Here is a 12,526-nt window from a genome sequence, read left to right as displayed (position 1 = left end):
CATGCAGCTTCCTGGACAGTGGAGGGTGGGAGTGGGTGGGAGGGATGGGTCACAGTCTTTTGGTGGTGGGAATGGTGTTTATGTACATTCCTAGCAAAATGTAGACATATAAATCACTAGTTAATTAATATGAGAGGGGTAAAATCAATTGTATGTCTCAAAGTTTTTCAAAACACAAACTGAATCTTTTTAATATATAGGCTGTGTATTTGATATGCGGACTCTCTCAAAGCCTAGACCAAGTAGATTAGAAGCATCCAATAGCACAGCTATATACAAGATACTGGATACTGTACAGCAAACCATAACAAAAGGACTTTTCAAAGTTAACCCAATTACCAAATAATGTGATGATAACATTAACTATCGATTGTCTTTTTGAACCCTAAGACAGCAGGAACCTCACATCTCCACTATAGAGCCCCTACCTCCCCCAGTCCTGGAACCCTTGGATAGGGCCCACTTACCGTATGCCTCTCCCAATCCATACCAAATAATATTGCATCTGCTGATCATAACCTAATCAACACAACGATTGCCACCTCAACATGCTTCATCTCAGACTGTGTCCAGAGACTTCACGTGTAGAATGACAACCCTTCAGCTTCATTACTCAGGTGAGACCTTTCCTTTTATAGTACACTCTAATTTCATCTCAGGTGTTTCACTTTCTAACAAAGTCCCATAACCTAGATAAACACCAGTTTCTGTGAGAGAGAGCTTATGTTCACACGTATCCATAAACTACTGCAAAATATATACCTGAAAGCAGAAGTACACTAGAGTTTGCAGTGAGTACCTCCCTAACACTTCCTCTCCACTATTCCAAGCTTTGGGCCCATGATTGCTCAACAATTTGTTTGGCTTCGTATGTTAACTCTCTTTTCAATCACCAGGTTCCAGATGCCACCAGGATGCTGGCCAGGCTTCCCTGGATTGAAGATCCCACCAATGTGTCCTGGAGCTCAGCTTCCCCAGAGACACACCCTACTAGGGAAAGAGAGAGGCAGACTGGGAGTATGGACTGACCAGTCAACACCCATGTTCAGCGGGGAAGCAATTACAGAAGCCAGACCTTCTACCTTCTGCAACCCACAAGGACCCTGGGTCCATGCTCCCAGAGGGATAGAGAATGGGAAAGCATCAGGGGAGGGGGTGGGTTATGGAGATTGGGTGGTGGGAATTGTGTGGAGTTGTACCCCTCCTACGTTATAGTTTTGTTAATTAATCCTTTCTTACATAAAAAAAAAGAAAAAGAAATTTATGTTATAGGGATTACTTGAATGCTAGAAACCAAAATAATTCAATAGATCTGAATGAACAGAAAAAAATAGAGAAATTCCATTTGATTTTAACGCAGAATTTTTAAACATTTAGTGAAATGTGTATTTTTTCTCTCCAAGACTCTTAAATAAAAAATATTTCAAATTATATAAAGTGTATAATTTGTTCAAGTAATGATTACTTAATGATTTCGTAAGGTAAATTTTACATTATCTTGCTCTCATTTTGTATTTTCTTTTGGGTAACAACATTGCTAACGAGATCTGTCATGTATATTTTCACTGAGGCTCCCTTGAGGTCGTTACAACGATGAATAAAGGCATCTGTGTATTTGTACTACAGAGACCTTGCTGATTTAATGAAAGCCATGCCAGTGGGACTAAGTCAAGACTATCATTTCTGAAAGGCTTTGATTTTTAGACATTCATATCAATTACCATGTTGTTGTTGACAAGACAATAGAGTTTCCAGGAAAATATTGGTCAAAATTATTTTTCCTAAAGAAAAAGGACTAATAAGGGTGAAAGTATAGTGTTATTTTTTTCAAAGAGTAATATGTTTTATGGAGAAAAAAATGAAGAAAGAAAAGCTTTTATTTCCAATGGGAATGAAATGTATCTGTTCTTTGATTTCTCACCTCATTCAAAGTAGACTTGGTGGAACTCAGCAAGGTAGTGCTGGGGACATTCTCCAATTTCCTGGCCTTATTCTTCAGAAGCATATTAAGCTTTCTGAAATGTCAATCAGGAAACAGGGAATTGATTTTAGAGATTAAAAAAATACAGAAGATATCATATTGTCTCTTCTACTTTCCATGTTTGTCCCTCTCTTACACACTAACTACTATTGTTTCTTCTTGCCTTTCTTTGTGAGATTTCATAGTCACTGCACACACTCTGCTTCTTGCTACTCCCTGCTTTCATTCCAGTTTCAATACTGAGTTTATTGTATGGTCATTTTTTCATTTACTCAGTCAGTCTGTGCTTCATTGAACTTAAATGTGTTTGATGGATGAGATGTTATATCTAAGGTGCTTTAATTTTATTTCTATAATTTATGAAATAAAAAGCACAACTCATTTATAATGTTGTAGTCATAAAACTATCTTCCCAAGAAAACCATTCCCTACTGTGAGAAAATTACCTAAAGATTTCATCTATAACTCTTCTTTTTTTTTTTTTTTTTTGTACTGCTCAGCTTTGGTATATGGTAATTCTAGGATTTGAACCTGCGACCTTGGAGTCTTTTTTATCTCCTCATCTCAAGATGACTTTTTTTTATCTCTTTTATCTCCCCATCCCAAGTTGACATCTATAAAGGTTAAAACTGATGGGAAAGTCATTGGAGTTAGAGATATAAAAGAATAAGAATATTGTTTGTTGGGATCAATAGCTTTTTTTCTTGAAAGCTGATCTATAAGTTTTCTTCAAGGAAGTCCACTGGGATCTTCAACTTCTAGATTCATTTCAGATCCTGGTAAAAGCTAGGAGAGAACAAGGCATCTAAGTAGTCAGACATATCAAAAAGTCAGAAATTGAAGGGTCAAAACTTTGACCACTTACCATAGTGACTTTAAAAAGTCTAGTGGTCTGGGAGATGGTACAGTGGATAAAGCATTGACTGTCAAGCATGAGGTCCAAAGTTCAGTCCCTGGCAGCACATGTACCAGAGTGGAGTCTGATTCTGTCTCTCTCCCCTATCTTTCTCATTAATAAATAATTTTTTTAAAAAGCTTAAAACCTAAGGAATCATAGTTTTTCCCTTTTCCACTTTTCTTCATTGAATAGTGTGTTGATCTAGGCTCAGGGAAATTAGTGAAACAGTAGAGGTCATCTCACTGAGAGATACCTAGGGAAAAAAAAAAGACTGGAAAATTTACAAACTCTGTAGTCATGGGGAGGACCAAAGGGTAGGAACGGAAGCGAGATGCTCATGTGTCTCTTGCTGTATATTCAATGAAATACAATTACAAGATGACCAGTCCCTTGACAATCTGGATCCCAAGATGAAAAAACAGCAAAGAACTCTCCTTCATTGTCTTCTGACATTCAACTACAGGCCTATTAACGATTGATGTTCTTGCTAATATTTACTTCTACTTTCAATTTGAAGTAATGATCTCTGGTAAACTGAGAGTGATTGTGGCCATGACATCACATAGGAGGGGAAACAAGTGGAAGCTAGCATATCATTCAACTAGAGGAAACAAACAAACAAAAACATGTTGGTTCTTGAGAGTGACACATAAAAATATGCCTTGAAAATTTTTTCATTGTACCATCATTTCATAAAACTAATTGTTCTACCTGCCTGTGCATGTAAAAGCATATAGTTCTGCACATGTCACTCATTTCTGAAGCATTTCCATTGAAAACCTACAAGTATGAGATCTCTGATTATAGAACCAAACTGTGCAGAGTAATTTTTCCCTTCATAAAGTAAGATGAAGAGAGTAATTCATGGTGTAGGCCATTATCGAGCAATGTCCAGTGTCCAGTTCAGTGTATTTCCACATCTTGATTATTATCTTAAATCAAATATTTACTACCAAAACTCTCGTAAATTTATTAAGAAATTTATTAAGTCTGTTCTTTCACCTGTCTTAATTTTTCTTTACGTCAGTGGAGCTGAGTGTGAGAGGAAACTAAAAAATAAGCAGTCTTTCTGGTAATACTGGTTTCTCCTGGCCTAGCAGGGTGGGATTTTTTTTTCCCTCTATTTTTCTACTGCTGCATCTGTGACTGTTTATTAGTTTCATTTTGATAGATGGAGAGAAGATGAACAAATCACAAGATTTATTTTTCAGGGCCTATTTGATAGGGTCAGAGACCTTGTACCCTTCTATATACTGCTTGGAAAAGTCAAATCAGACCAACATAATATGATTTAGTTTCCTCAGACTTTGTTAAAGAGGCTAGGTTTGATAGACAAAGCTGTGTGAGCCTTTTCTTTTTCCTTTGATAAGTCATAAGCTCAAGACAAATACATAGATCAGAGTACATCAACTGTAACATAGCTAGTTGTTCTTCACAAATTTGTGTTATGGTATAAATAACTGTTTACAGTTTGGATGAAATACATAAAATCTTGACAAGTTAAGTCAACAAAGCAACAGCCACAAAGGAAAAAAAAAAACTTACCCAGTTTCTAAAATATGCTCACTAGGAGTATCTATCCCTCTGCTAAGAATTGGAAAAGTCAGGTAACACATACTTGGAAAATTTATCTCAGAACTACCTGTTGGCTGTCTCAGAGTTTCAGAATCAGGGAGTTGGAATTTAAAAGCACTATGTTTTTTATGGTGACCTAATAATAGCTTTTCTTCTGAAAGTTTGATAAAATAAGTGGCTGCAAGAGTTGGCAACTAGATTGGTAGGAGGCAGAGTGGTAGGATATGTTTTTCCTGTCCATTCATGCCTTCAGACTTTTGAATTTTATAAAGATTTCTTTTGTTTACTATATTTTTATAACTGTTATTGTTGTCCATAGGGCTAGGAGCCTGCACTACAAATCCACTGCTTCTGGTGGCTATTTTTATAGCAACAGATAAAAATTGAAAGGGAGATAGAGAAGGAAAGAAAGAGACACCTGCAACACTCAGGAAGTTTTATCCCTGAAGGTGGGGGCTGGGAGCTTGAATCTAGGTCCTTGCACATAGTAACATATGCTCCACCAGGTATGCCATGGCCTAGCCCTTTCTTACTATTATTTTTAATGAGAGAATATGAGAGAGACTAGAGCAAAGCTCATCTTTGACCAATGATTGAGTCTGGAACCTCATGCATGCCAGTACTGTGTTCAACTGTTGAGCTTCCTCTGTTTCTTAAATTAAAGTAATTTTAAATGAATGCAGTCATCTAGTTTTGGTGTCATTCAACAGAGCATTGATCATTGCCCAAAATAAGATACAATCTCCTGGATTCTTTGGTTCATTTCACAATTGATGTAATCCTTCTGGCTGAGATCTCTTGCCAGTGAGCAGTTCCAGGGACTAAGACAGGAAGGAGTGTGAGGGACACCGGCTTTAGAATATTGGTCTTTCTCTACTCAGTCATATCATTTCTTCTTTCTCTTGTCTCCTCCTATAATTTTTCCCTCTCCTCATGTTTATGTGTTCTTGTAAAATAAAGAACTCATACCTGTTGAATGTTTATCATATGTCAGGCACTGTTCTAAATTTGTACTGAGCTCATGAAAGAGATCACCTGGACAGTGTGCTGCTTTGCCACGTGTACAGTGCAGGCTCAAGCCCCGCCCCTGTGCATGGAAGGAAGGTTTGGTTCTCTTTCTCTATCCCTCTCTGCCTCTACCAAGTTTATTTGTATTAACTTAAAAAAATTATTATCTGTATTTATTAGATAGAGACAGCCAGAAATTGAGAGTGTGGGGGAGGTAGAGAAGGAGAGAGAGACACTTGCAGCACAGCTTCACCACTTACCAAGCTTTCCTCCTGTAGGTAGGGACTAGGGGCTTGAACCCATGTCTTTGCACATTATAACATGTGAGCGCAACTAGGTGTGCCACCATCCAGCCCCCCAAGTTTTTATCACATTAAATATCAGCAAGGATACCAAAGGCATAAACATAATTTGCCTAAGATTCTGACTAGAATTTGAAATAAGGTTCTCATAGGTGTTGCCATTTAGCCAACATGCTATTTTGCTTGTACAAGTAATCTTAAAAACTTATCTGTAAATGAACTTCTCCCTCCCAATAAAAAGTAAGCATCATTTCAGGGGGGTTGGCGGTAGTGCAGTGGGTTAAGCGCACATGTCACAAAGCGCAAGGACCGGCTAAAGAATCCTGGTTCAAGCCCCTGGCTTCCCACCTGCAGGGGGAGGGGGTCGCTTCACAAGCGGTGAAGCAGGTCTACAGGTGTCTTTCTCTCCCCCCTTGTCTTCCCCTCCTCTCGCCATTTCTCTTTGTTCTATCCAACAACCCCAACAGCAATAACAACAACAATAATAACCACAACAACGATTAAAAAAACAAGGGCAGCAAAAGGGAAAATAATAGCCTCTAGGAGCAGTGGATTCATGGTGCAGGCAAATAACCCTGGAGGCAAAAAAAAAAAAAAAAAGTAAGCATCATTTCTATATTGTTTATTCAAGTGGCTTAAGCATTTCTCCCAAAATAATTTGCATTTCCTTTCTCCAACTTCAAAAAGAACATAACATTAGAAGGGAAAGGGCTAGTGCAAACAGTGAAGGAGTGTGGAAAATGAGCCCTATTCTATCACTTGCTTGTACTGAACCAGTAGGGATAAGGATAGAAAGATAAGTTTCAAATCAATAAGAAATCCAGCCACTATACGTACATATAAACCTCAAGCATGCAAGAAAATCAGTAGCCTCAAAAAATGTGGGCAAAAAAATCTGAATGAATACTTCTCCAAAAAAGACATGTAATGACCCATAAATACAAAGAAATTGTTTTACATTACTTACTAAAGAAATTCATATTGAAAGCATGAGATACCTCCTTACATCAATGAGAATGATCTACATTTAAAAAAAAAAAAACTGGAAAGGGGCTAATTGGTGGCTCACCTGGTAAAGTGCACACATTACCATGTGCAAGGACCCTGGTTCAAGTCCTGTACTCCTATATGCAAGAGTGATATTTCATGAGCACTGGAAGCTTCAGAAGTATTGCAAGGGTTTCAACATCTCCCCCCTTTTCTTATCTGTCACCCTCTATTAAAAGTAAAAGAGGAAAAAAAATTAGCTCTATTACTTGTAATTCTCCAAATATTGTGATACTGTTCAGAGGTTTTTCATTTTCTACACAGTTATTGACATTATTAATGAATTCAATTATCTTTGTATTTCAAAGAAACATTTTCTCACTCTTCTAACGTCATGTGTATGGCTTCAAAAGAATTAATAGCTCCTCACTATGTAGCCACTAAGTAATTGGGAAAAATAAGATCTGAATCACAATTATACATAAGCAGATGATATTAGCTGACAGCTTCTAAAGAAGTGCTTTAAACTGATCAAAATTTTTAAATGAATGCATTTAAATTTAAAATTTGTAGATTTTGGGGTCGGGCGGTGGCGCAGTGGGTTAAGCGCATGTGGCGCAAAGTGCAGGGACCAGCGTAAGGATCCCGGTTCGAGCCCAGGGCTCCCCACCTGCAGGGGAGTCGCTTCATAGGCGGTGAAGCAGGTCTGCAGGTGTCTATCTTTCTCTCCCCTTCTCTGTCTTCCCCTCCTCTCTCCATTTCTCTCTGTCCTATCCAACAACAAATTGTGTCAACAAGGGCAATAATAATAACCACAACGAAGCTACAACAAGGGCAACAAAAGGGGGAAAAAAATGGCCTCCAGGAGCGGTGGATTCATGGTGCAGGCACTGAGCCCAGCAATAACCCTGGAGGAGGAAAAAGAAAAAAAAATTGTAGATTTTAACTATAAAATCACACTGTAAATAATTATTTTATAAGGGAATGAGCACTAAGCATATATCGAGTCGCTGCAACTGCTAATGAAGTTATTTCTTCTCTAATTCAGTGAAAAAATAAAAATGGAAGATAATTTCTCTTCCTCTCACAAAAAAAAAAAAGAAAGAAAACTCATACTTGTATTCTACTACCTTTATAAGCATTTGATTTATGAGATGCTTTTTCTAATATTTGCTTAATTTTACTGTTCTTTTTGCTTGTTGGGACCTAATTTATATTGAGTCATGTGATCAAAATTACTTAAACTTTATCTAAATATTTCTGTCATAAAATTTAACAGTAGGGAGTCGGGCGTAGCTCAGTGGGTTAAGCGCAGGTGGCGCAAAGCACAAAGATCGGCATAAGGATCCCGGTTCGAGCCCCCGGCTCTCCACCTGCAGAGGAGTCGCTTCACAGGCAGTGAAGCAGGTCCGCAGGTGTCTTTCTCTCCCTCTCTCTGTCTTCCCCTCCTCTCTCCATTTCTCTCTGTCCTATCCAACAACGATGACAGCAATAACAACAACAATGATAAACAACAAGGGCAACAAAAGGGAAAATAAATAAATAAATGTAAAAAAAAAGTTAACAGTAGGGCTAGGGTAGATAGCATAATGGTTATGCAAAGAGACTCTCATGCCTGAGGCTCCACAGTCCCAGGTTCAGTCCCTTTTACCACCATAAGCCAAAGCTGAGCAGTGCTCTGATTAAAAAAATAAAATAAAACCTAAATACTTTTTTAAAAAGTTAACAGTAGTTAGTCTAACTTTTTTTTAAATTTCTTTATTCGGGAATTAATGTTTTACATTCAACAGTAAATACAATAGTTTGTACTTGCATAACATTCCCCAGTTTCCCATTTAACCATACAACCGCCACTATGTCATAGTCCAACTTTTTGTGTCAAGAGAGATTAGGAGACTGTTAAACGCTTGGTAGATTTCCTTTAAAGAAGGATTCCTAAAAGATCAAATTTAGTAAAGCCCTTAAAGTAGAACAGCTACTTTTCAGTTACATTCAGCTTTTCCATGCTGCTCTGTCAGATAAGGTGAAGGATCTTAGTAGCTTTACTGCTTAAGAACTCTGAGGAGGTGTCATTTCTCACTTTTTTTTGTACTATTACTGCAGAAATTACATTCATTTACTATAATGGTTTATGTTTAGAAGATTACAGATACATATATATGTCTCGATCTATTTTTTTTAAAATATTTTTCTCATTTATTTATTTATTTATTTATTATTGTGAGAGAAATTGAAAGGGGAGGGGAGGTAGAGAGAGAAAGAGAGAAACACTTGCAGCACTGCCTCACCACTTATAAGACTTTTCCTCTGTAACTGGGAACCAGGGGCTTGAACCCAGGTCCTTGCACACTATAATGTCTACAGCCAACCAGATGTGCCACCACACGGCCCTCTTAATGTATTCTTTAGGTAAAAATGAAAAAGATTAGCTATTCAAAAGAAATGTGCAGATTACTAGAAAGTATATGTACCAGTTAAACATGATTCAAAATAGGTTTTTTTTTTGCTATGAACTGAGTACTAGAACCACTATTTTGTGTTTCCTTTGTTTATTATCCATAATTAATTGTTTGAGTGGTATGTTCAAATTATTTAACACCAGTTCATATATGAACACCTTTACACATTGCTAGTGATATACCATAACTCTTAAATTTTACACACACATACACTTTCTCTCTCTCTCTCTCACACACACACACACACACACACAAATAAATAAACACTTTCCTATTGGAGTTAAATCATTATAACTGGAGTAAATCCCAAAAAATGCTTTCTCAAAAGTGGTGTGTGTGTGTGTGTGTGTGTGTGTGTGTGTGTGTGTGTGTGTGTGTAAAATAGCATTTTGAGAAGCATTATTTGATATTACTCCAGCTGTCAAGAATTAACTTTAAATGAAAAATATTTTCTTTGCAAAATACCTGTGTTCCGTTCTATAGTTCCCATAGAAAAAATCTATGCCACAGATAGGCAAAAAGAGAAGTAACTTTTAGAAAACAATCTACTTTAAATTAGGCTTTCAATATCTGTATGTTCTGAGCGTGAAACTTACTAACATTTACTTAAATTATATTTTACTCTTATATTAATTATAATGGTAGAGTTGGATTGTGAATTGTTTAAATCCTGCAAACCACCCAACTTACAATATCAGTTGAGTCCTCAGAAACTTAACAGCCATATGACATGAGAATCAACAGAATCCATCTAGTATATGGATATCTTTTTTTAAATTTTTATTTATTTATTTAAGAAAGCATAAATTAACAAAACCATAGGGTAGAAGGGGTACAATTCCACACAATTCCCACCACCCATTATCCATATCCCAACCCTCCCCTGATAGCTTTCCCATTCTCTATCCCTCTGGGAGCATGGACCCAGGGTCCTTGTGGGTTGCAGAAGATAGAAGGTCTGGCTTCTGTAATTGCTTCCCCACTGAACATGGGCGTTGACTGGTCGGTCCATACTCCCAGTCTGCCTCTCTCTTTCCTAGTAGGGTGTGTCTCTGGGGGAGAAGAGCTCCAGGACACATTGGTGGGGTCTTCAGTCCAGGGAAGCCTGGCCGGAATCCTGATGACATCTGGAACCTGGTAGCTGAAAAGAGAGTTAACATACGAAGCCAAACAAGTTGTTGAGCAATCATGGACCCAAAGCTTGGAATAGTGGAGAGGAAATGTTAGGGAGGTACTCACTGCAAACTCTAGTGTACTTCTGCTTTCAGGCATATATTTTGCAGTAGTTTACGGATACGTGTGAACATATGTTCTCTCTCACAGAAACTGCTGTATATCTAGGTTTTGGGACATTGTTAGAAAGTGAACCACCTGAGATGGAATTAGAGTATACTATGAAATGAAAGGTCTCACCCGAGTAATGAAGCTGAAGGGTTGTCATTCCACACGTGAAGTCTCTGGACACAGTCTGAAGTGAAGCATGTTGAGGTGACAATCCTTGTGTTGGTTAGGTTGTGATCGGCAGATGCAATATTATTTAATATGGATTGGGAGAGGCATACGAGAAAGTGGGCCCTATCCAAAGATTCCAGGACTTGGGGAAGTAGAGGCTCTATAGTGGAGATGTGAGGTTCCTGCTATCTTAGGGTTCCAAAAGACAATCGATAATTAATGTTATCATCACATTATTTGGTAATTGGGTTAACTTTGAAAAGTCCTTTTGTTATGGTTTGCTGTATAGTACCCAGTATCTTGTATATATCTGTGCTATTGGATGCTTCTGATCTACTTGGTCTAGGCTTTTAAGAGAGTCTGCATATGAATTACACAGCCTACATATTGAAAAGATTCAGTTTGTGTTTTGAAAAACTTCGAGACATACAATTAATTTTTCCCCTCTCGTATTAATTAACTAGTGATTTATATGACTACATTTTACTAGGAGTGTACATAAAAACCATTCCCACCATCAAAAGACTGTGACCCACCCGTCCCACCCACTCCCACCCCCCACTGTCCCAGGAAGCTGCATGTCTACCCCTCACCACAGGGTTTTTACTTTGGTGCCCTACTTACAATTTGGTCAGGTCCTCCTTTAGGTTTCCCTTTCAGATCTTGTTACTCAACTTCTGTTGATGAGTGGGATCATCCCATACTCATGCTTATCTTTCTGACTTAGCTCACTTAACATAATTCCTTCTAGCTCTGTCCAAGATGGGTCAGAGAAGGTGGGTTCATTGTTCTTGATAGCTGCATAGTATTCCATTGCGTATATATACCACAGCTTTCTCAGTCACTCATCTGTTGCTGGGCACCTGGGTTGCTTCCAGGTTTTAGCTATTATGAATTGTGCTACTATGAACATAGGAGTACACACCTCTTTTTGGTTGGGTGTTATGGAGTCCTTGGGGTATAACCCCAGGAGAGGAATTACTGGATCATATGGAAGGTCCATGTCTAGCCTTCTGAGAGTTTTCCAGACTGCTCTCCACAAAGGCTGGATCAATTTACATTGATTTACCAGCAATGTAAAAGGGTTCCTCTGTCCCCACAACCTCTCCAGCATTTGTTGCTGCTGTCCTTTTTGATGTATGCCATTCTTACAGGAGTGAGATGGTATCTTAGTGTTGTCTTAATTTGCATTTCTCTGACAATCAGTGACCTAGAGAAGTTTTTCATATGTTTGTTAGCCTTTTGGATCTCCTCTGTAGTGAATATTTTGTTCATATCCTCTGCCCATTTTTGGATGGGGTCATTTGCTTTTTTGGTGCTAAGTTTGCTGAGCTCTTTATATATTTTAGTGATTAGTTTCTTGTCTAATGTATGGCATGTGAAGACTTCTCCCATTCTTTGAGAGGTCTCTTTGTTTGTTTAATAGTTTCTTTGGATATGCAGAAGCTTTTCAATTTGATGTAGTCCCATTGCTTTGTTTCTGCTTTAGTCTTCCTTGCAATTGGGTTTGATTCATCAAAGATGTCCTTGAGGTGTAGGTGGGAAAGTGTTTTACCAATGTTTTCCTCTAAGTATTTGATTGTTTCTGGTCTGAAATCTAGGTCTTTGATCCATTTGGAGTTGATTTTTGTTTCTGGTGAGATAAAGTGGTTCAATTCCATTCTTCTGCATGATACAACCCAGTTTTCCCAGCACCATTTATTGAAGAGAGCCTCCTTCTTCCATTTAATCCTTTGGACACTCTTATAGAAGATTAGATGTCCGTAGGTGTGGGGATTTATTTCTGGGCTTTCAATTCTGTTCCACTGGTCTGTGTGCCTATTTTTGTTCCAGTACCATGCTGTTTTGATGATGATGGCTTTAT

The sequence above is a fragment of the Erinaceus europaeus genome, chromosome 5, assembly GCF_950295315.1.
Source record: "Erinaceus europaeus chromosome 5, mEriEur2.1, whole genome shotgun sequence".
NCBI classification, from domain to species: Eukaryota; Metazoa; Chordata; class Mammalia; order Eulipotyphla; family Erinaceidae; genus Erinaceus; species Erinaceus europaeus.
This window is presented reverse-complemented; position numbering follows the sequence as displayed.